The 26,272-nt window shown below is 42.9% G+C and overlaps 1 long non-coding RNA gene across 1 annotated transcript in view; it reads left to right on the forward strand.

Moving 5' to 3' along the window:
• LOC109281598 (uncharacterized) overlaps nucleotides 1-26,272 on the forward strand; it is an 89,077-nt gene that overhangs the window by 44,529 nt on the left and 18,276 nt on the right. Inside the window, exon 3 of the long non-coding RNA XR_009459778.1 lies at nucleotides 16,095-16,169. This is a non-coding gene — a long non-coding RNA (uncharacterized LOC109281598). The remainder of the gene's footprint in view (nucleotides 1-16,094; nucleotides 16,170-26,272) is intronic.

The raw sequence follows: 26,272 nt of genomic DNA on the forward strand, positions 1-26,272 counted from the left end.
CAATTAATGCAACTAAATAAACTCTGGTGCAATTTGAGCTGGAGTAAATTAATTGGGATGTCACCGTCTACACATGCATTTAAGCACAGTAATTTACTCCATGATAAAATAGTACTAGTCTGATGGGACTATCCAACAATGCAATAAATTAGTCTACACCAGCCTAATTGCTGAGCACATGTAGATGGTGATGCTTCACTGCACAATAAATTAGTCTACTGCACAGTAAAACGCACATGTAGAAGCACCCACTGTAAACTACTGTTACCCATTTTGACCCAAAAGGTTAGAAGTGTCTAGTAAATCATTACAGCTAATTTCTTTTATAGAGAGTTTATTTACAAAAGATGTACAAAGCCCTGGTGTGAGCAAGTATCTGGTTTGTCTGATTCCTCCCTATAATCCTGAATATGGGAGGAATCACACATAGCAGAGACTTGCTCACACCACCAGGCCCCTTTCAGCAAGTGTTTGTCAACCTTTTTAGAATCAAGACCTCAGAAAATGCCAGCTATTAGCTTTCACTCATTTTTACTACAGAGAATAATATAGCAATCCTTCCATTGTAAGGAATTTAGAAAGACTGTAACAGGTCAGAATGGTTTTGACTCTGTGAATTCCTATATGAAATTTTTGGATTTATCTTGTGAATCATGTGTAAATGTTTGCACATCTAGAAGTGCTAATATTGTGAATTAGCACTCCCCCCCACCCCAAAAGGATTTCCTGGCACCCCAGGTGACTTCAGATGAGAATTACTGATATAGACTTATTTTAGGTGTGTGCTACCAGTTGTTTCAGGCTATGATTTGCCTTTTTTCTCCTCTTTTTCTTTCTGTGCTTCTGCTTGATTTTCTCTCTCTCTCTCATACATAGCTTCAGTCAAAGAGTACTCAGAAAAACCTCCATCCTGATTGTACAAATTCCTAAGGCCCCTGCCAAATATCCAGGTAAAGGCACGATGGGATCTGATGTGTGATCCACACAACTGTGCTTCCTGCTATGCCACATGTGCATGGCAGGAGGTGTGATTGTGGGATTGAGCATCAGATTCCATCATGTCTTATTCCTGTTGCAGGATGCAGCAGAGCTTGGGATCTCATTGGTAGGAGTTGGCCAAGCAGTGGACTGAAGTGGTGGGATTCAGACTTGGAAGCATGTGCAGACTAAATCTGAGTGCTCTCAGGATTAAAGGCTGGTTTGGGGACACCTCTGGAGTTGTGGGTGGGGACTTAAAAGTGCTGAATGCATGTATCATAGCGTTAATGCCTATTACCTGTTACCTATTCCCTGAGTGTGTTACCACAATGGTAACGTCTATTTACCTGTTATCCATTTCCTCTTTGTGACTCACTGGCTTGTGAACCTAACTCTGAGGATTTTCTATAAAACACATGGGTTCCCCTCCTTGGCTTCAATGCCAGTTCCTGGGGCTGCAGGGTTCAGCACACTAGGAAAGGCCGAAAGAACTGTAGAAGAAAAGGCTTAGGTTAATGTGATGCCTGAAAGTGATTATCGGGAGAATGGAGATGGATTTTTGTCTGTGGCAATAGAGGACAGGACTAGGAGTGATTGCTTCAAGCTTCAGCAGAGGAAATTTAGGTTGGAGATTAGGAAGAACTTTCTGACTATGAGCATGGTAAAGCATTGGAGAAAGCTGCCTAGAAAATTTATGGAATCTCCATCCTTGGAAGTTTTCAAGAGCAGGTTGGAGAGACACTTGTCTGGAACGGTTTAACCAGGGAAGACCCTGCCTGAGAAGGGAGTTGGGCTACATAACTTTGTGAAGTCCCTTCCACTGTACTTTCCTCTGATCCTCAAATCCTGTAATGTGTATTGTAGTACTGCCCAGAATCAGAAACAAGGGGCCACTTTGTTAAACAAACTGAGCAGTTACAGCCCTGCTTTCTATCATCAGGGTAATGTAACCTGCAGATCTCTAGTATCTTTCCTCCTGTGGCATATTTTCTCCTTAATAAAAAAATCATGTTTTATATATGTGAATATATATAAAGGAAAATCTTTAATGTAAGTATTGTCACAGAGGGTATCTGGAACTCTGAAATATCCACTGTAGTATATTTAAAAAAATAGGTTAAGATTATTTAATAAAAAATATAATAGATGCTTAAGATAATAAAGGATGGCATTTCTAATAGAACATGTATACATTCTGAAAATATTTTAGTTTGAGTTGGACCTAACTTGATCCAAATTGACTACTACTGCAATACTTTAGAAGAAATATTAACGTAAAGATTCTATAAAGAATGTAATATACGGGAGGGAGGGGGGTTCTCAGTGGATAGTATTAGAGCAGAAGAAAGGTAAGCATTACCTCTTTTATATACTTTGTGATAGTGATCATCCAGTGTACAAAAGGAAATCTTGACTAAAATAATGTTTCATTTCAGTCAGTGTCAAAGCTCTTATTTGTTTCAGTGTAATCAGAATTCTTACCATTAAGTTTAAATGTCTTGCCCCTACTAACAGGGCTTATCTACATGTTCATTAATGCACAGTGGTTACTGGGATACAGGTTGTAGCCGTACTGGTCTACAGGCAAAAGGAATCAGAACTCATGATAGAGGTGATATCTTTTATTAGACCAACTAGATATTTGCAAAAAAATGTCTTTATTTGCAAGTTTTCAGGCAGTGTTTAATCAAGTACTAAATAAATGTGCAGTAACCGGAGTTACTGAGCAGTAGCACCATTTTAAGTGATGTTACTGAGCAGTAGCACTATTTTAAGTGATGCTACTGCACAGTAGCCTAATAATACTGTGTAGTAGAATTTTAGTACTATTTGTGCTGTGATGCACTACTGTACAGTAACATTTAGGCTACTGCTTTGTTAGTGTGCCCACAGAATACTATCCACATATGTGTGTCCTAAGTCATGTCCTTTTATTATAACTACTCTTTAGAAAGCTCCCCAGTTTACACTCCACATTGTACCAATGTTGCTAATAAGTGTCACATTACATTTCTTCAGATAACTTAATCTCAGTGTCATGGACATGACTCAACACAACACGATAGCCTAGAAATTAATAAAATGGTTTTGGCAGATCTTGACTCTTGAAAAATGCATGTATGTATATATAACTCTTAGAAAAATTAAGTGAGATGCCTAATTTCCTACTCACATGAAATATGTATAGTCATTTACACAGGAGAATCAAACTCAAATGAGGTGGCAGGCAAATGTTTGACACCCTTGGTTAATACCAATCCAATATAAGTATAAAAATGATGAGCATCTTTTCACATGTGTGAATGACTAAACAGGTGCAAAGCAATAGGATAAGATTGTAATCTACCTCAACAGGACTTAAGCAAAATGTAGGCTGCAAGTTACAGAGCCATACAAATTTTAGGCTACTATGCAAGTGCATAGGTTACAGGGCAGCCACCTAATCCTCTCATTCCTTTCTGTTGTGATCCAAATCAGTGTTGAGAAGGACCTAAACTTTCTCTGTGGCCCTAATTCTTCAGGTGAGGTAACAAAACTTCTAGTTAACTGTTTGATGTTGACAGTATGCCTAAAGCAATGCCAAACACAACTGCCAGAGAAAGATGTAATAATGCACACCTTTGGCCACTTTGTGGTTAAAAACATTGGCCTAGGAAATCAAGGCACCTATACACATGCATGGAAGCTGCTACAACGTGCTGTAATTACAGCATGTCAGAGCAGACTGGATTGAGTCTGCTGAAGCATGGTAATTATTGTGCTCTAGCAGACTCCAGCATCACGTGTATTAGCCTCCCCTGCTGAAAAATGATGGCAGGGGGGCTTTCACTAAAGCTTGTTCAATAAGCCTTAGTTAAAGCACCCACATCCCCAGTTTTCAGTGCAGGGATGCTAATACACATGATGTTCCAGGTGCTTTAATTAGAGTGGATCTTGAAGCTGCTCTAATTAAAGCACCTCCCACCCCACCTCCCACAGCACGTGTATAAACACCCTCAATGTCAGGTCCCATGAAGCCAACATCCTAGCTGAACTAATAAGAAGGGAAGGTGAGAAAATACAAGGTGGGCTCTTAAACAGCTTAGCTTTCAAAAGTCTGATCAGTGGGATATGTTAGATTTTAGGCCTGAGCAAAAGGATGGTCGTGCTCTGCATACAAAAACAGTAACAAATGAAAGCACTTTATAAGGTATGCAAACTGCTGCATATGATATAACTGTACAATTGATTTGCTTTTATGTCATGATATAAGAACTATGGGAAAAATCAACAGAACTGTAATCATAAAGCCCAGGTATTGAATAAAATGTGTGAATCTGACAGTCTATGGAAACTAAGCTTTAATGAATTCCAGATACTAACAACTTCCTTCTACGCTGATTTAAATGTTGTCAATAGAGGACATGACCTCTACTGCTTACCATCTATGGAGCTGCAAAGCATACTAATCATAAACAACATCTCAAATATTTACTGTACTTGAGAACTGAATTATTAGCAGAATAATTAAGCAACACTATTAAGCTTTCATTTGTCCATAAAACTGAAAACACTTTTTTACTATTATGATAAAATGAGAAGTTTATACCTGTATATAGAGACTAAGAATTGGTATTAGCAAATATTACACTCTAACCAAATTCCAAATGGGCTTAAATGGAATGAGTTCAATAAGCAGGAGAGATTAATGATCTTCGGCAATTCAAAACCAGTTTCATTTCAAAGTCAATAAATCTTCAAGCCTAGGACAGGTTTATCTAGTACCTATAATAGAGAAGCTGGCTGCATTGACATGAGATGCTGACTGTGCAGTAGCTCATTACTACTGTGCAGTAAAGTAGCATGGCACAAAGCATGATGTGATGTTATTGCACAGTAGTAACTAGCTGCTGCACAGTCAGCATCACCTATGAGCTCTTCAGTGACCAGGCTTTAAACTGAGCCTGCCAGGGGATGGAGGGAGTACTGCCACTGCAAGCCCACTAGGCAGTTTTTATAAACCCAGCAGACTAAGGCATTCAAGGGAACCCACCCCTGCCCCAGCACCAGAGTGATCTGTAGGAAAGCCAAGGGTCCCTAATGGGATACTTACATTCCTATACACCAATGCCAGGAGCCTGGGGAACAAACAGGAGGAACTGGTCCTCCTGATAAACTAAAAGGATTACGATCTCATAGGGATGACGGAGACCTGGTGGGACTCCACCTATGATTGGGCCACAGGTATAGATGGCTATACCTTGTACAGGAGAGATTGTGTGGACAAAAGGGGTGGGGAGGTAGCTCTCTATGTCAAGGAAAGCTATGTGTCCCTGCAAGCTGGCATTGGTACCCACGGAAGATGATTGGAAACTCTGTGGGTCAAAATCTGTGGCAAACAAGAAACAAGGGATACAATGGTGGGGGGTCTACTACAGACCTCCTAGCCAGGATCAAGAGCTTCATCAGGAATTCACCAGGGAACTGGCTGAGGCTGCACACTCCCAGGGCATGGTTGTCATTGGAGATTTCAACTACCCTGACATCTTGTGGGAAGAGCACTCGGCCACATCTGAATGGTCACAAAGCTTCCTCATATGTGTGGATGAACTCTATCTGACTCTATCTGTTTGTTGTGGGTAGGTCTTGCCTGACCAATCTCATCTCCTTCTATGACCAGGTTACATATTACCTGGACAAATGAAAAGAGATTTATGTCATATATCTTGATTTTAAAAAAGCTTTTGATCTGGTATCCCATGATCATCTCATAGAAAAACTGGCCAGATGTGGCCTTGGCTACATCACAGTCCACTGGCTGGGGAATTGGCTTTGAGATTGGACCCAGAGAGTGGTAGTTGACAGAAGTCAATCATTCTGGTGTGCTGTGACCACTGGGGTCCCAAAGGCTCCGTCCTTGGGCCTATTCTTTTAAACATCTTCATTAATGATGTGGCCATTGGTGTCAGGAGCAGACTGGCCAAGTTCACTGATGACACCAAACTTTGGGATAAAGCATCCACACTCAAGGACAGGATGGTGATCCAGGCTGGCCTTGACAGGCTCAGAAAATGGACAGATAAAAACCTGATGGCTGTCAACTCTGAAAAATGCAAGGTACTCCACCTTGGGAAGAAAAACCTGCAGCATGCTTGTAGGCTTGGCTGTGCTACGTGTGCTAGCACCACAGCCGAAAGGGACTTGGGGGTCATGATTGACCACAAGATGAATATGAGTCACCAATGTGATGTTGCAGCCAGCAAAGTGGACAAAACTCTGGCTTGCATCCATAGATGCTTCTCCAGCAAATCCCATGATATCATCATCCCACTGTACTCGGCCTTGGTGAGGCCACAGCTGGAGTATTGTATCCAATTCTGGGCTCCACAATTTAAAAAGTATGTGGAGAAGCTTGAGAGAGTCCAGAGGAAAGCCACACGCAGGATCAGAGGGCAGGAAAATAGGCCTTATGATGAGAGGCTGAGAGGTACGGGACTCTTCAGCCTGGAAAAGCTCAGGCTCGGGGGGACCTGGTGGCTGCCTATAAGTATATAAGGGTTGTACATCAGGATCTGGGGGAATATCTATTCACCAGAGCACCCCATAGGATGACAAGGTAAAATGGTAACAAACTTCTCCAAGACCACTTCAGGCTGGACATAAGGAAGAACTTCTTTACAGTTCGAGCCCCCAAGACCTGGAGCAGACTGCTGTCAGAAGTGGTGCAAGCACCTACTTTGGATTCTTTCAAGAGTCAATTGGACATTTATCTTGCTGGGATCCTGTGACCCCATGTGAGAGGGGAGACAGGAGCCTCCCCAGCATGGCCCAGACCCCTAACCAAAGCACCACGGCACTCACCATAGGAGCTGAGATGGGTGGCAGCAGGGAAGAGGCCGGAGCACAGACAAGGCACAGATGCAGGCTTTGCAGTTTTGCAGCTGTCTGAGCCTGTGTATTGGGGAGAGCTGGGGGCGTGGCCTCCGAGCAGCATGAGATGCTCAAAAGGTGGCCGGAGAAATAGCTGGAGGGGAGTGGGGGAGAGAGAGATGAAACGCCAGCTGGGAGATGCCGGCTCAGGAGCCGGGAGGCTCCAGCTCTAGCCCCAGCTTCCCGGAGGAGGAGGCAGCTTTCCACCAGTAGGCCAGCGAGGCAGGAGGCAGGCTTGAGGGTCAGCAGGAGCCAAGGAGTCCTGCTGGACAGCAGCGATCAGGTGGGATGCTGCTGGGGAACTGCAAGGCTCTGATGAGGACTGTTTCATAGTTTCATAGTTGGTAGGGTCGGAAGGGACCTGAGCAGATCATCAAGTCCGACCCCCTGCCATGGGCAGGAAAGAATGCTGGGGTCAAATGACCCCTGCTAGGTGTCTATCTAGCCTCCTTTTGAAAACCCCCGGGGTAGGAGTGAGCACCACTTCCCTTGGAAGTTGGTTCCAGTTCCTAGCTGCCCTGACTGTGAAGTAGTGCTTCCTGATGTCTAGCCTAAATCTACTCTCAGTCATTATGGCCGTTATTCCTTGATACTCTCAGTAGTGCTCGGGGGAACAGGGACTTTCCCATTACCTGCTGGTCTCCCTTGGCCAGTTTATAGATGGCCACCAGATCCCCTCTCAGCCTTCTCTTGTGGAGGCTGAACAGGTTCAGGTCTTGTAGCCTCTCCTTATAGGGCCTGCCCTGCTGACCCCTCGTCATGCGAGTGGCCCTCCTCTGGACCCTTTCCACGTTGTCCACATCCTTTCTGAAGTGCGGCGCTCAGAACTAGATGCAGTGCTCCAACTGTGGTCTGACCAGTGTCGCATAGAGGGGAAAGATCACCTCCTTGGACCTGCCTGTGATGCATCTGCAGATGCATGACAAGGTAAAATTAGCCTTCCTGACTGCGTCCCCACATTGGCGGCCCATGTTCATTTTGGAGTCATTATAGACTCCAAGGTCCTTTTCTGCCTATGTGCTGATGAGAGGGGAGTTCCCCAGCCTTTAGGTATGCTGCTAGTTCTTTCTCCCTAGGTGCAGTACCCTGCACTTGTCAGTATTGAATCCCATCTTATTCTCATCCGCCCACCCCTGTAACCTGTCTAGATTCAATTGCAGCCTGTCCTTCCCTTCTAGCATGCCCACTTCTCCCCACATCTTAGTGTCATCCGTGAATTTGAACAAGGTGTTTTTCACCCCCTCATCCAAGTTGCTGATGAAGATGTTGAACAGTGCAGGCCCGAGGACCAAGCCCTGGGGGATCCCCTGCCCTCCAGGTCAAAAGTGACCCATCCACCACCACTGTCTGGGTGTGGCCCTCCAGCCAATTGGCGGCCCATCCAACTGTGTGGGCATCAACACCACAATCTATTTTTTTAATGAGAATGGGGTGAGAGACAGTGTTGAAGGTCTTCCTAAAGTCCAGAAAGACTATGTCCACCGCGATACCTGCATCCAAGGATTTTGTGACCTTGTCATAGAAGGCCACCAGGTTGGTCTGACAGGACCTGCCTCTAATGAACCCATGTTGGTTGCCCCTAAGCATACACTCCCCTGCTTGCCCCTCCCAGATGTGCACCTGGATAATTTTCTGAAAAAGCTTCCCCAGGACTGAGGTAAGACTAACAGGCCTATAATCTCCTGGGTCCTCCTTCCTCCCTTTTTAGAAAATGGGGACCACGTTGGCCCTTTTCCAGTCCTCTGGCACCTTGCCAGAGCACCACGAGTGCTTGTAAAGCTATGCCGGGGTCCCGCAATGACCCTTGCTAATTCCCTCAGCACTCGGGTGGAGATTGTCAGGACCTGCTGATTTGAACACACCCAGTCCCTCCAGAAGTTCCCTGACTAGGTCCTCACTGACCCTGGGCCTGGCTGTGCCTCCCCTGGGAGCATCAGGGATCCAGGTGTGGGGACCTGGTCCCTGCTCTGAAAAATGGAGGCAAAGAAATTGTTAAATAGGTTAGCCTATTTAATTAGATGACAATAGGCTTTGTCATCTGGTGAGACCACCAGATTTCCAAGCGTGTCCTGCCTCTGCCCTACATTACCCAGAACCTTCTTTTTACCCCCTATATATTTAAAAAAGGATTTCTTGTTATCCTTGATCCAGGTTGCTAGTCCCAGTTCCATCTCTGCCTTAGCCTTCCTAACAGTCCCCCTACAATCCCGAGCACTGGAGGTATAGTCCTCCCTGGTGATGGCCCCTCCCTTCCATTGGGTGTATGTCTCCTTCTTAGCTTTGAGATGTTCCTGGATGCTTTTGGTGAGCAATGGGGGCTTTTGAGCACTCTTGCCCCCTTTGATCCGTGCTGGGATTGCCACCCTTTGGGCTTGGAGGATCATCTCCTTCAGGAACAACCAGTCTTCTTGGACTCCCAACTTCCCACTCCTCTGGGACCTCAGTGCCTCCCCTACTAGTCTCCTTAGCTCAATGAAATCCACCCTCCTGAAGTCCAGGGCTGCTGTCTTACTGTAGGCCTTTGTCACCCTGTGCTGGATGGTGAATTCCAGTAGGCAATGATCGCTATCGCCCAGGTGATCAAGCACCCGTAGTCCTCTTACCAGGTCATTGGTTGTGACCAGGACCAGGTCTAACAAGGTTGGGTAAGGGGGAGGTTTGGAGCCCCACAGAGACAACCCCAGGGTTGAGACACCTCCGGGCACCAACTGGGAACTGCCTCCCCAACTGATAACAACAAAGACATGGCAGACGAGAAAAAGGGGCAGCACCCAGACCATCTAGGTGTCACTATAGGGTTTCACCCTGACATCACTGGGAGGCAGGGAATTCACAAAGAGGTCCCCAAAGCCTTACAATACCTACCAGTGACACCCCAGCTGACTTCCTGCCCCTGGGGCAGGGGGCTGGACTTGATCTTCCGAGGTCCCTTCCAGCCCTAATGTCTATGAAATCTATAATGTCTATGAAAGTCCAGTTAGTGTGCAGTCAGAGTCATCTGTAGACAGAGCCAATGAGAGATAAAATCTGTGGATTAGATTTAGGGATTCTGGGGAATGCATCGAGCCTAAATTAAATTAAATAAATAATCTTGGGAAGATTGAGATTTTTAGAACAATTATGAAAATCACCTAGGCATGAAACATGGACTAACTACACTTCATGCCATAGGAGCAGTAACAACTTGTATTTGTACATTATTTTTTATCTTCAAAATGGTTTGCAAACATTTCTCTTAAATCTTCAAAATGTACTTATGAAAAAAGTGAATAAAAATATTTTCCATTATAGAGAATATGAGACAAAGAAACTAAGGAGACATCCAAAAATTACCTCAAGGACAAAAGTGAATTTTAGTCAAAGATTTATTCTTAAATACCTGAAGTGCCTGACAAAATCTTCCCTTGTAACACATGAGACTGCTTATGCCAAATTTAGTATCAGGACCCTGGAAACTTTGATTCTCGCATGCTCTGATGAGTATACCATTCAATGTAAAGCATAGCACCCCATAAACAAAATGTTTGTTATTTAACAAAACTGAGATTATTGAATAACCTCTGATAGCAATGAGTATACAAGCATTTGATTTTATTTTTTAAAAGGTCACAGTGATAAATAATGTAATGTTAAATAATATACATATAGTTATATTTTTGTTCTCATATTTTGTTAATTATTTCAATTACAGTAATGTCTATATGGGCGCTAATCAAATTCAAATTAAAGTCAATGGCAATTTATTTAGGCCATAAGATTACCAACATTATTAAATTTTCCCTGGGCACATCTACATATGCTATTAATGTGATATAGGCTTGCTGCACAGTAAAATATTGGGTAGTAAGCCTTCCAGGGGAGCATGTCTACATGTGCACCCGATTGGGAGCAAACCTGCTTCCACCAGGAGCAACCCAGTACAGGGCTGTTCCTGCCCTGCTCTTCCCCCTACAGCAGCCAAGGGGGCTCCAGACCCTTCCAGAGTGCTAGCCTAGGGGCTGGCAAGGGATATGGGGGCCAGTCCTGATGTGCATGGGGCCAAGAGACCTCTGTTGGCTGCAGCAGCAGCTGTCTCCTGACCCTGTGCACATTTTGAGGGTTCCTGATATCCACAGGGTTGGGAGACAGCTGCCACTGCAGCTGACAGAGTTCTACTGGCCCCATGCACAACAGGACACAAGGATGCCAGTGAGCCACACAGTGACACTGAGACACACAGTGCCCAGTGGGGCTTCCTCACTTAGCCAGAGGCTCACTGGCAGCTGCCCTAGAAGTGATAGGTCCCAGAAAGCCCTCTGCTGGGTGAGGAATCCTTGCCTGACAGGGTACTCACTGGCAGCTGTCCCACAAGTGTACAGCCCTTATATACTTATAGGCAGCCACCAGGTCCCCCCTGAGCCTGAGCTTTTCCAGGCTGAAGAGCCCCATACCTCTCAGCCTCTCATCATAAGGCCTATTTTCCTGCCCTCTGATCCACAAGTGGGACAGCTGCCAGTGAGCCCCTGACTGAACATGGAAGCAGAGAGCTCCTCAGTCCTGTGGGGAGCTGGAAGCTACACAATGCCAGGACATGGGGGCCAGAGAGTGACCCAGTTCCAGCGCTGATCAGCTCCCAGCTCCTGGGGGGAGGTTGGAAGTAAGGAGTGCCAGGACCATGGACAGAGAAATCCATTGTCCCCTGTGGCCTCCTGCTGGTGTGGCTGACTGGAAGCAAATTTGTTCCCCGTCAGCATCTACACAAGCATTACCATGCAGTAACTACTGCACAGTTAATCTAGTTCCTCTCAATTACAGGTACCAGCTAACTGCACAGTAGACTAATTTACTGTGCAGTAAACACTGTCCTTGTGTAGATGGTGATGCTTTACGGTGCAGTAGATTAGTCTACTGCGCAGCACAATATCTCATGCAGATGTACCCTGTATCCATTAATATGGGTCTCTATATGCATTTCTTCAAGCATTTTTTAACATATTCTATATATGGTTTCTTACCCCTAGTTTATAAATCCATCTTCCCAAGCTATTTTAACAATGATTCCATATTTTTGCCCGTAATATTCTCATTACTAAAACTGCTACACGGAGGAAGGAAACAAATCATTTATTATTATACTACATGTTAGGAAAGGACCTTTAGTAGTTGGCGGGGAGGGAGGAAATTCATGTTTTACTGTATGAATTAAATTTAATGCTTCTTTAACACTATATCTGAGCTAACAATAGAATTCTGATTGTATTGCTCATGTTTGGTTGAAAATATATGTCTAACTTGGGTATATTTTAACAATTAGCCTGACAATTTGCTGAACTCTGCTGGCTTTGTGGCATGGTATGTTAATCAGGCCAAAATGTAATAAGTAATAAAATAGGATACATCACATATGTTATTCACAGATGATATGACAGTGAATTATGTGTGCTATCTAATCATATATATGGGATCAAGGTGTCCTGACAGTTGTGGATGTCAAGTGGGAGAATTTAATTAAAGTACAGTTTGACAAATGACCAACCAGCCATTACTCATTTAAATAATAGAAAGAATCATTTAAATAATACAGTGAGAGATACAGAATAAACTTGCGTAGACACAGTAAATGTCTTTTTCCCCCTAATAGATTATGAGAAAATTAGCAATACTTAATGTTCTTAGTAAAGCTGTACAAATTAAATACTCTACAAAAATTAGTTAGCCATTTGGGTTTTTTGTCAATTCTGATATTTCCTTTCAAATTCAAGTGCATTTATGGGAAAAGTTTGGTTTTTTCTCTTTCTCTCTACAAGCCTGTTACCTGCATTGCCTTCAAACCCTCAGTCAATGCATACATTACCTGTGATCTGATCTCCCAGGCTGCATATCACACAGTATTTAGAATGTGAGTAGGTATATTAATAGATATAAGCTGGAGCAGGAAAGTGGAAGTCCTAGAACAGAGGATATCATATGAAAGAAAGACTAGCAGGTAACAGGAGGAAAAATAAATCCTTGTATAATTATGAAAACTGAAATAGTAAGGACTTTTGCAGACACTGAATTGCAAATCTCCAGAATGGATAGTTCTATTCTATAAATAGCTTCATCTCAAACATTCAAGCCTTTAAGGTGGGTGGCATTTAAGGACAGTTTATCACAATTATACCACTTTTATGGTCACAGTTTTCTTTCTGTTCTAAGTTTAGGGCCTCATATTAAATTCCAATGTTTTGGTTTAATGAGGGTATAATGAATGAACTCATGTGTCCATACTAGATACCAGCCTTGGACTCCTTAGCCGTGGATTCAAGTATTTTATAAATAATTTATGAGGCACTTTAAAGCCTGACTGGGGGAGATATTCACCTTTTAAAAATCTATACACTAAAGCTCATTGATCATAACTGAGATTTATACAGGCAGTTCTGCCTTGAGACAGATAAGCTTTTTATTTTTTAAACAAACAAAAAGCCTAATCAGTACCACTGTTTGTCTGAGACTGCACTCCAGCAGTCCTTGCACTCATCGCAGCTGTAGTAGCAGATTGGTCCTAGAATGAATCTTTGCCACCTGTCTGCAGAACACTGAATATTGTTTTAAAAAATTGCTTTTATTTTTCTGATAAACACTAGAAACCAAAAAGAGGGAGAAGTTTTCTTGACTTGGGATTTTCAATGACTCAGAGGGACTTAGAGATGTAATACCCATTTTGAACATATTTGAGTATCTAATTTCTTTAAAGCTAAATCCAATTTCACATGACTCACCAAAATGGTATGTATCCAGATGCTAAACCACTGTTTTTGGCATATATACCCACTTAATGACTCAGCCCTGGGCTTGCAAGCTTATACCCACTCAGTAGGGCAGTGCTCTGGCTTAGTCGTTATGTGGAGAAATTTGCTGAACTCTTGTTGGCTTTGTGGCATTGTGTGTTAATCAGGCCAACATGTAATAGGTAATAAAACAGGATACATCACATGTTATTCACAGATATGACAATGAACTATGTGTGCTATCTAATCATCTATACAGGATCAAGGTGTCCTTATGTGCGTACCCTCCCTTCTGTGCATACTTGGAATCCACATATGCACAGAAGGCAGGGTAACTCCTGAAACTTCAATCTCAGAAACTACAACTAGTCCCACAACTAGTCAGTTTTAGAGCTCCTACCCAATGGTTGATCAGGAAATGGAAGAACTAGGTTCTACATTTCACTCTCCCAGAGCTGGTTAAGAGTTCAGTATGGTAGGTAAAGCAACATTTGAGCTAAAAAGTTTCTGGTAGAAGCACTCAGAGAAGATGGGAGTAGAACAGAAAGGTCCTGTTTCTTCTACATTTTCTTTATAACAATTTGTTTTTTTCCTCCGTCACTGTCCAAGTGCTGCTACTCTGCTGCCTGTTGTAATTTCTACTCCCACATTCTTCTCCTTGTCTCTCCTGACTACTCTATACATCTTGGTTTGTCTATTTGATCATCATTAATCATCATCACCTCAATTACTTTTTTTTCTTCCTCCCATTCTCTAGGGTATTGTTTTTCTCCTACTACCTCTCACTTCGTATTTAATGCATCCAAGAGCTACATTCAAATAATGGCAAGGATTTAAATCAGGAAAAAACCCCAGGGGCATATGGAATAAAGTGTTTTCTCTATCCTTAACTCACCCTCTTATACATTGTACAAAATGTAAAACAAAGCAAGATTATATGTACAGGACACACGGGTTCACCTAAGGACAAAGTGGTAGTCTTAACTTGTACTTTCTTCATTTTGTTTTAATGGGAATGAATAGGCATCATGTTAATTGTCAGAATGAAAAAAACTCACCATGAATTATTCACTGCAAGGCTAAAACTTTCAGAACTTAGGAACATAAGTGTGGAAGGGGTTTAAGGAGCTTCCTAGCCTATCAAGTCCAGTCCCCATTTACAGGCACCCATTTGTCACGCACAAGAACATTCACTTTGACCCTTTCACACAACATATCCAAAAGGTGCCCTATAAAAAACATGTCACAAGAAATGAGCAGGAGAGATGAGGGCACAGCCAATCCCTCAGCAACTGTAATTGCAGAGAAATGATCTTAGGAAGGACCACATTCCCTTATCTAGAAGGCATGTATTATAGAAAAAGATACACACCAAAAGGGGGGGGGGGGAGGGGGAGAAAAATACTGTTTAACTGTATTTCAAATACAATAAAAATGAAAGGGTAAAACATATTTATTTTGCTTGACATATCATGAGGGTGATATGTCAAGCAAAATCACCTTCATAACCAGAAATTATGGCTAAGGCTAAGGGCATACTGGACTGCATTGGTAGGAGTGTTGCCAGCAGATAAAGAGAAGTGATTATTCAGAACTGGTGAGGCCACATCTAGAGTACTGTGTTCGGTTTTGGGCCCCCGCTACAGAAAAGATGTGGACAAATTGGAGAGAGTCCAGGGGAGAGCAGTGAAAATGTTGAATGGCACATGATTTATGAGAAGAGGCTGAGGGAACTGGGCTTATTTAGTCTGGAGAAGAGAAGACTGAGAAGGGATTTAATAGCAGCCTTCAACTACCTGGAGGGTGGTTCCAAACAGGATGGAACTAGACTGTTCTCAGTGGTGGCAGATGACAGAACAAAGAGCAACGGTCTCAAGTTGCAGCAAGGGAGGTTTAAGTTAGATACTCAGAAATGTGTGTGTGGGGGGGGGGGGGTTCTCACTAGATGGGTAGTAAAACACTGGAACATGTTACCCAGAGAAATTGTGGAATCTTCATCCTTGGAGGTTTTTAAAACCCAGCTAGACAAGCCCTGGCTGGGAGGATCTAGTTGGGGATGGTCCAGGATATAGTTGGGGGTGCTTTGAGCAGGGGTTTGAACTAGATGACCTCTTAAAGTCCCCTACAACTCTACTTTTCTATGATTGCATTATTTTATGAATTTGTAATATTTTTTTTCTCTTCAGACTCAATATGATATAAATGGTTACATTGTGATTCCTCCATTGGAATTATGGGAAATATTCTGAACTCACTTATACCAGTGTGAAATTAGGGCAATTCTACAGAAGTTAGGAGATAGGCTACAGTATTACATCAGTATGACTGAGATAAGAAGTAGAATGAATGATATCTCTTAAAAATGTATTTTGGAGGGATTTTTCAGTTTTCTTGATGTGTGCTTGTATGATACACTATTACAGCTCCTTCTGTTTCAAATGCTGTTTTTCACAGTAATTGAAAATGGAAGGTTCTACATTTCAGGACGGATTATGAAGCAGATACAGCTCTCCACTGCAGGAAAAAAAGGTGAGTTCCTGTATCTGTACATTCATCAATGGCTTAGCTGTAGTCATCAGTGTCTCACTTGGAGAAATGAAGCGTGAAATTGTTTTCCAACATCCTTTTCCATAGGAAACCACTCCCCCCTCCTCTAAAAAACACAATAGAACTGAACTTGTAAAGTTTTGAAAGAAAAGAACTATTCTTTATGTGCTTTCTGTAAGTATGCCATGTACATTTGTGGCACACAATCACCCGTTGTTGGCAATAAACTGCTTTTTAAAATAAATTTGGGAAAGCATGACCTTTAAATATTCAAAATCCTGGAATTTGATCAATGTGAAATTTGGTCTATGTGGTTTTCTCTGTAGTAATATTTATTTACTAGCAATTTCACTGTATTGAAAGTATTCCAAAAACTCAAAATAATTACCACTTTTTAGCTAGAACAGGTTTTTTATTGGGTTGAAATTTAGTTCCTGTTGCAAACAGCAGTAGCTAAATGCTTGTACATTTAGGCTGGATCAGAAAGTGATATAGCTACTACCTATTAGCTGTGTTTTTAAAACAGTATTCCCCACAGAGAACTAAACTAACAAGTTTATATTTTAGAGGATCAAAGTGATCCATTCCAAAATTTCTGACTTTGAAGGCTGTATTATTTACTGGCTGAGTTTTTCTGTTTTTAAACAATGATGTTTCATTAATATGTTTATGTAAGTATGACAAAGACTTAAATGATGTAAATTATTCTCTACTAGTATAAATGAGCAAAATCATCTTGCAGTTAGTGGAGCTGCAGCCATTTTCCTCAGCAGAGATTTATGTCCCATTTTCTAAAGATCATTTTTAGTTTTTATAAGTACACTAAAATATTCAACCGAATGTATCCATGCTGGAGCGGCCTCAAAATGCTACGGTGGCACAAAGCTAATGTCAGATTAATTAGCTATTTGAAGATACCTCCTGCCTAGGGGAATCTCCAAGTTGCTTACTTCCAGTGCATGTGGGCACAAGTATATATTTAAAAGAGAGATTTTGAGAAACGTTTGATATGTCCTGAAAATTTCTGGGCACCATTAATTTCTACTGATGTCATTAGAGAATAAGGCTGTGTTTTATCTCCCATGAGAAGCTCTAAGTTGCAGAATCTGTCCCTAAGTACAGCTGACATTACAAAATGGTCAATTTCTAAGTAGTAGATTCATAAATAAGAGTATCTCCTTGCTAGTACTTCATTAAGTTAAATTGTCACACATTCCATTTCAATTACTTTACATTATAAAGGACCTCAGGAATCAGAGAGTCAACCTTATAGGTAAACTCAGATGTTCAAAGTCTGTTAACATCTCTAAATTCTGGTATGTTATAGGTTTTTTTGATAGGCTAAGTACTAATTCTAGGCAAATGCTGTAAAAATATTCAGCAAATATATATTCATTTGTAAATTAATTCACATTGACATTCTCTGCTCCCCTTTGGAGTGGCTTTCAGCAAATATTCAAATCAGTAAAGTTTATTTGAAAATGTTGATCTGGTTGTGGAAAATTTGTGAACAGAAAAACAGATTAATCTTATAAATTATTAACTCAGATCTAGTATTGTGTGTAGTATTGTTTCTATGTGCTCAGGGCACCAGCCTTACTGAAGTTAATATGGGATTTGTTTGAGAATTATATTTTATTGGACAGGGAGGAAGAAACACAAGAGGCCAGGGATGCAATTTTATTGCTGTAGCAGTGGAAATAAGGATGTATTCATGCAAACCAATGGTGAGAACTTATCTGGAATAGCATGTACAATTCTGGTAGCTCATATTCAAGACAGATGAATAAAAATGTAAGAGGTGCCAGAAAGGGCTGTTGGGATGATCAGGAGACTGGAAAGGCCTAAGAAGATGAAGGTTGACAGTGGAGATCTTTGGAACATTGGAAGGGGCGGGAGGATAAATATAATTGAGGAAGCAAGAGAGCAATGGGCAATGTTTCAGGGGTATAGGTTGTTGCTGTATTGGTCTAAGGACAGAGGCAGACAAAGTTCTTTGAGTAAATCTGATATCTTTTATTAGACCAAATCAAATAATTGGAAAAAATTCTTCTTTGCAAGCTTCCAGGTATAAATACCTTTCCTCAGGCTGAGGAAGCATCTGCAGTTGGTCTCTGAAGTCAGAGGCTGCTTTGCATACAAAAAAGCCAGTAGTGAAAATGTAAGTTTGCTTCTGGTGACAAGGTTAGCGAAGTTCAGTACTTGTTTAAAGGCTAGGATGGGTGGTTCTGGGAAGATCTCTTTAAGAATTGGGCCTTCTAGTATGGCTTGCAATTGTTTGAGGATTTTCTGTATAGGTTCCAGGGAGGGATGATATGTCATAACCAGTGGTGTGCGATTCATGGGGGTTTTCCTTCTGTACTGCAGCAATTCTTCATGTAGTATCTGGGTGGCTCTTTGAAAAATGCGATCTCTCTCTTTGGAGGAGCATTGTTGTTGAGTGAAAGCCCTTTTAATGTTTGTGAGGTGCCAGTCACAGGTGTTCTCAGTGCAAATTCAGTGGTATCGGAGGGCTTGGCTATATATTACAGCTTTCTTACTGTGTTTAGGGTGATTGCTGGTTTTGTGCAGATATGTATGGTAGCCTATAGATTTCTTGTATATAGTGGTCTGTATTTTGCCATTCTGGATAGTGATCAACATGTCTAAAAAAGGAGATGATGGTGCTAGAGTATTCAAGAAATAGTCTGATGGAGGATGGATGATCATTGAATTTCTGATGGTAATCAGTCAGATTGCAGATTTTCAGTACAAATAGTAAATGTGTCATTGATATATCTTAAGTATAGCAAGGTTTGATGGTTCAGTCATTGAAGAAGTCTTCTTCCACATGGCTCATAAAAAGGTTGACATACCTTTAAGCAGCATTTAAAATAACATAGAAGCAAGAAAATACCTGAAATGATCAATTTCTGTAACTTTAACAAAAATAATTGTCTACCTTTTCCGGCACCAAAATACATACTTGCAATAGTAGTGATCCACTGCTGTTGCAATTTAAAATTCCTATTGGGCTATTAACAACTGTTTACTATACCCATCATTATCCAAGAGAGAGTTCTTATAGATGCCATCTTGCTTTGAAATGGACAGCAAAGTGCATACTATATTGCTGGATCTAAATGCTCCAAGAGTCAGAATCCTGCAGCTGCACAAGATCCTATTTGTTTCATTGAAGCTTCATGTTGCTTCAGGTTTCTGCAGCTTCTGTGTGTGTAATCTCCTGAAAAATTAGGGCCATGTTCAGCTTGGAAATGCAGTACGGAAAAACAATGAATGATCTTAAATCATTTTGGAGGCTGACAGTATGACCAGGTTAAAAGAAGAAAAGAATAAATTAATAGATGATAGTTCTAGTAATGGCTATTGAACAGAATGGTTGGAGATATTTCCTCTGGCATCTTTAAACCAATAACAGTGGAAGGAAGGAAGGATATTGAATAGGGGATTGATCATTCTAGAGATATCTGGTTCAGGGCAGATATATAGCAATGATTTCTGCCACTAGATGGACCAATTTTCTGACCTAGTATGGCAATACTTGTGTTCTTAAATATTCAGTATGTTGAAGTATGTCCAGTATATCCAGTATCCAATATACTGAAGCTACTTTAGTTAGCTATCCTAACCCCTGTTTACTTAGTGTGTCCCTCTCTGCTATTGTTGGCATGCAGAACAACTTTTATTCCATTTTGTAAATCTCGTAGTGGCCACATGCACTTAACTGTGGAGTAGACTAATTGGCTGTGGAGTAAAGTGTCACCGTTTAAATGTGAATGGTATTATGTCACAGTAAACTAATTTATGCTGGGGACAGTACTATCTTATGGCAGAGTAATTAACTGTGATTAAACACATGTGTAGATGCTGACCACAGGCGTAAATTGTGCCCATTCAATCTGGCCAGCAGGGCACCAGACTCCTGCCTGCCACTAGCAACATGGATCTGCACTTCCAGCACCCTCGTGCCCCAACCAGCCCCTCTGCTGGCCAACACTGCCACTTAGAGTCCAGGGCTGACCCTCCATGCTCCCTGCCAGCCCAGTCTTGCTCTGCCTCATTTAAATTGCTTTTTGTACTAGCACACATATAGATGCTACGTCAGGGAGTAGTTTACTCCAGTTTTAACTGCGCCGGACTTTATTGCTCTGAGTTAATTGCATGTGTACATGCACCCAGTGTATATTTTTGAAGATATTTGTGATAACATAAGCACTGTCATCCAAATAAAACCTATAGAATAAATGACTAGTTCTTAGGCATTAGTTTGCTTTATGAATATATACCAAAGTTTGAGCAGCATTTGAACAAATACTGGGAATTCTGGGGAGATGTAAGTGCTTCTGAGTAGGATTTTCTAGTGATTTCACTGGCAGTTCAGAGCTTCATTAGCATTGATGCTTTTGGGGTCCAGCCCATTTACATCATGGACCATGTGGGTGCTCTTGGGGACAGGTTTTGGGTTCCTCTGAGATTTGGGCATTTTAGACAATGTTAACAACTGACAATGGGAATTTAGTCCAGTCCTGAGTGGTTTAACATCTTCTCTTTTTACAGAACAAAATAGAACAATGTAATAGAACACTTGCATTCTTACAAGTCCAAGTTTGTGGTAGTACAACAAACACAAATCCTGCTAGCATCTCATTGATTATTCTGTTTATATGTTGTACTTAGCCCCTTTTTGTCTGTCTTGTCTATTTACATTGCAAGGTCCAGATTTTAAAGGTATTTAGATACAAGACTCCTACTGAAATCAATGGGACTAGGGATTGTCTCTTGTCATGTCTCTGTAAAATGACTTTGAGCTCTGTTTTTGACTCTCCTTAAGTACTAACTTCAGAATAAATGTTAGAGTGGAAGCAAAGCGATTTAAATGGTTAATCAAAATGTTTAAATAAAAAAGCCTGAGAATCTAAATATGAAACTTCACACTTATATGTAAGCCAACTGACTCAATACTTTTCCAATGATTTACAGCTTTATGCTGTTTACTGGGAAACCATCTCTTAGTTATCATATTCAAATGTTGTGTTGAGATTAACGTGGATGAAAATATAACAGTTAATTGTTTTGTTACAGAGAGATGCAATGAAACATACATGTAAAGGTCACTGAATTTATTTGCTCAAGCAGGCATTGTTTGAATAGGTACTATATATTTTGTTGATTATCCAAGTAATTCTAACTTAAAAGCAAAATTATATAGTTCGAAAAATAATTGGTCCCTGGATTGAAGACAGAGTGCATGAAAATAATAGTGATACTTCTGCTTACTTTGAACAGAACCTGACTTTACACACAGTCCCACTGAAATCAGTGGAGTAAGATGCTACTCAGTAGGTGCATCTACATGGGACACTGCAGTGGAGAAGCAATGAGTTATTGTGCCATAGCTCATTGTTACGGTGCCATAGCATTGCCAGGCGTGAACCATGATGGCAATGCTACCACACAGTAGTAATGAGCTACTGCACAAGTAGCATCTGAAAATAACCCTGTGGGGGGCCATGGGGTTGGGCCACCTAGGGAGAAGAGCCCAGGGACAAGTGGCCAGCACCCCAGACTCTGGATGTTCCCCCATGGGTGTGTACACTGTGGCAAGCCTGGTGGGAGGGAGGCTCACCCAGGAATGATGGCAGTCAGTGGTCCCCAGCATGGGTGTCTCCCCCTCTGGCAGGCACTGTCCAGGGCCAGCTGGGCTGGTGTGCTGTCCTGGTCCTGCTTCAGCCAGCTCCAGCTCTGTGCTCGCATGGACCCAGAGTGAGTGGTGAGCCTGGGCCCAGGTGGGGGGGTGCTGGGTAGTGGGGACCCAGAGTGGGTCCTGGGCAGGTAATCCTGGCTAATGAAGACAGTGCAGGACCGCTTTTCAGGTCCATGGGGAGGGGCTGCTGTTGGGTGGCTTCCAGGGGGCAGGCAGGACTAGGGTTGGGGACCAGGCAGTGGGCAGCACAAAGGCGACTGCCAGGACCAGGATGGTGTCTAGCACCCAATAGTCATTGTCCCTGGCCTGTACTGCCCTTCCCAGGACCGTGGTCTGCTTCCACAGAGCCTTGACATTCTCACACTCCAGGACCAGAAGCTGTACCCAGAACTCCTGGTCTGCCTGGTCCCATGCATTCTCGCAGGCCATGTTCTCTGCCCACCAGGCCCATGCATCTGCCAGCCAGTTCTCCACCACCATCACTAGCCAGTTCAGGAGAACAGTGCAGTTCTGAGTCTGCCTCTGGTAGAAACAGCACATCTGCAGGGCAGCTGTGGATGGCAGTGACCCTGATCCTGCACCCCAGATGTCACTGCAGCCTCTTCCCTATGTGCAGTGGCAGGCCATGAGAAGGAGGCTGTTTGTGAGAGTTTGCAAAATTTCTGAGATAAGGTGTTATGTGCCAGGGGCCATGTACTGCTTGGCCTCAGACTGGGGATCGGGCATGCACAGGTGCCCAGGGACCATGGTAAATCAGCTGGGCAGGCTCAGGCAGCCAGTGACTGAGCTGCCCATCCCAACTTGAGGGAGCCTGCCTCTCCTGCCCTGTTCCCAAGGCCAGACAGGCCTGGCTCCTGGCAGCACGTGCTGCCATGCCTCCAGAGCCTGCTACACCACACCTTGCAGGCCAGTCACTCTCCTGTGCTGCTACCCAGCCCACAGTGCCCAGACTTGAGGGACAAGGAGCTCCCAAATGACTGGGATGTAGAGCTGCCTGCACCCCCACCTCCCCACAGGAGGCATCTCTGGGGAGGCATCCTGAAGCCAACCACCCCTCTCCCTGTGCCAGTGCTGCACCCTGAGCATGCCCCTACTAGAGACTGAGAGGTGCTCAACCCATTATACCCTGCTGCTTCTGATCACCATGGTGCCCCAGGCACACCTGCACAACTGGCATGGGACCCTGAACTTCAATAATTTAAGAGGCAAGCCCAGGCTGCTCCACAACCTCTGCCACTGTCTGGAGGGCTACCTGTGGCTGCACTACACATCTCTGCCCCCAGCTGAGGAGGACATCATCGCCGGCATCAACACATTCCTTGGCATGTGAGAGGCCCATGCCCACGTAGCTGTGGAGGTATGGGATGCTCAATAAAGTTTGGCACTGTTTTCTGCCTCTCTGTGTACTGTTGGGGGGGGGGGAACTTGGGCCCAAGGGAGTGCAGCCGGGTTGGGCGAGAGGGAGTGGGGCTGGGGCTGTGGGCTGGGAACCAGGGGCTGTGGAAGGGCCTTCCCCACAATGTGGAGCTTACCATGTGGGTGAGGCTGGCATGACTGGCAGCTGTGCTCAGTCTTGGCTGGTGGCAACAGCATGTGGCTCTAGGAGGTGTCCTTGGATGATGGTGTACAGTGTGTGGGTGCCTGCCTGCTCCCTCCCTCCCCCAAGACAGTTGCTGATGCTGCTCGTGGTTGGCAGGGGCTGAGGCTGCAGAAATGTTGAAGCAGGTGCTGGCTCAGATTCCCCAAGCTGCTTGGGAGGCTGCAGCCAGGGAGCTTTGGGGTACAAGCTGCTGGAGGCCCGAGGGTCTCTCCCCCAGTGACATGTCACCATGGGTGCCAGGCTGGGGTGGGGCCTCAGGCAGGCCTCCCGTGCTGCTGTACACAACTGCAGCCTCGGTCCCAGGGCACGAAGATCACTTGCAGTTGCCGCATAAAGGCATGGACTTGCAGGCACCCCCCAACCTACTATTGTGGTTGGTCATGATGACCCACTGCGCCCACAAGGTCTTGACCTTTATGTGGCAATGCTGTGCTGACCAGTTGTGCTTGCATTCCTGCACCTGGCCTGACATCCGCTCATAAACCTGAGCATTGGAGTGCCCACCCCACTCGAACTGGTGCTGCACTTCACCTCACCCCACAATGGCATGAGGGCACCAGTGTCCTCCTGCAACCAGTTGGGGCCCCAGGTGGTGGGCATGGTTTTGGGCAAGGACAATACCATTGGGCTCCCGTGCCAGTTCTCTGGGCTTCTGCACAGCTACCGCTGTGCTGCTAGGCCTGAGCAACTGCCTGCAGCACCCAGCACAAGGACACGGCATGGGACTGGGAGCCACATGGTGAGGCAATGCCTGCAGGCTGTCTGCAGCTGGGCCTTTGTGATGACAGGCCTGACAGAAGCCTGCAGCAGCTTTTAGGCCTGGACAGTGTGTACCTGGCAGCTGCATGGCACCACAGTACTAGACAGCAGCACCAGGGTGCAGGCAGGTCAGCACAGCTGTTCTTCAGCCTGATTAGGGGGACATAGGGGCCTGGAGTGGCCTTAAGCTGCCTGCATGTGCCCCAGGGCTCAAAATGCCTGCAGGCTTTTAAGGGCCTAAGGCTATGGCTTCCATAGACGCAGCCCAGCACGTCCTGGGATAGGAGAGGCTCCCAGCCCAGGTCCCAGAATCAAATTTGCTCCCAGTTGGCATCTATACATGTGTTACTGCACAGTAACTATTCATGAGTAAATTTTCTACTTGCTTATGCAGGGAGCAAATTGACTCATGAGTAGTGATTTTTACCGTGCAGTAAGCATGTGTATGTGTAGATGCATGCACTTACTGCACAGTAAACTATGCTACTGCACAGTAAAGTGTCTCATGTAGATGTGCCCCTCTGTAAATTACAATAAAATTTATGTTAGAGAAAGTGATATTTGATTTAGTAGATGGTTCTTTTCCTTTCAATCTAGATTGAACACATTTTCTTCTATGGTCCATGGTACTGTAATTGGAAAGTATAAGGACAAAGAAATTCATTTTGACAAATTCTGGAACTCTAATTGAGCTTCAGTTTTTCATTAAATGAAATTCATTTTCTGGTTAAACATAACCCTTTTTCAAGCTAAAGTAAAAAAAGTTAATCAAAAGCACTCTCAGGGAAAATTAAAATGCCAATGTCACAAATACAAAATATCAAATACTTGCAGGAAGACTCCCAGGGTCCAGCTTGCAAGCAATCTACCAGTTGCGATATATTTGCACAAAACATTTTGTGAATAATTTTGGATACTGAACAAAGTGATAAAAAAAAATGCCTAGTTGCTGGGCAATTCACAAGCATGTAAAGCACCATATACTTGAAATACATTCATTTTTGTGAGCTGTTCCTAATGCTTTTATACATGACTCATCTACTTCATTGCTCGTCAGGGAAAAAATATATTTTCCTTTTTGTTCTGCCCTCAGGCTTAGTAGCTTGAATGCAAATCACCTGCATACACTATTGTGCCTTAACTTGTTGAAAGTTCCTGTTTTGTGGCAGCCTCCAGGTCGGATATTGCAGCCAGGAAACTTACATTTGCCTTTAAGCAATGCACAAGATGGTGCTTGCCTGAATTCAGGTATTGAAAAGTGAAGTTAGCTTAATCATAAAGAAAACAGCATACCTAAAATCACTGGATTATACCCAGCTTTTTCTACTTAAGTTTTAATCAGCCTTTACTCTGACAAAATTTTCATTAATTACAATGTGAAACTAAAATTCTTATGTGGTGTTTAAGGTGGTCTACAAACCTCAAGTCAATTTATTTTACATATACATATGTGTTTATTTTAACAATAAATTAAACAAGAAAAAGACACTTTAGGTGATATTAAAATAATATTTCATGACAATTTTCTCTTCTATACATTAGCACTTGCCTTCCCATTAGAGTAAGACCAAACCTGGAATGTTGTAGATTTCATTATTCTTAAGTTTGCTTTATTTGAAAAGGAATGATTTAAAAAAAAAGTCCAGTGAAACAGACATTCTGAAAAAAAGTCAGTTGCAGAAAATTTCAGTAAAGGAATTTATTTTCACAATTTTAAGCATTATTTAATTTAATATATTTTTGCTTTTTGATGCCAATATTTAATTTTTTTAAACTTTACTTCATGGTGGATTCAAAGCATGATACATTACTACTGTCAAGTCTTATTGTTATCTGGCATATCGCTATTGACATTTGTACTTAATTTAACATCATTAAGGGACCTTCAGCTTGTGGTGTTTTAATCAGTAATATGTAACAGCTGCTATTATTGATTTCACAAATGAAATAATAACATATCTAAGAAATTATATTGTGTAATATTTGGTCTATCAAAAGTAAGTGGATATATTTACTGAATGG

The sequence above is a fragment of the Alligator mississippiensis genome, chromosome 2, assembly GCF_030867095.1.
Source record: "Alligator mississippiensis isolate rAllMis1 chromosome 2, rAllMis1, whole genome shotgun sequence".
NCBI classification, from domain to species: domain Eukaryota; kingdom Metazoa; phylum Chordata; order Crocodylia; family Alligatoridae; genus Alligator; species Alligator mississippiensis.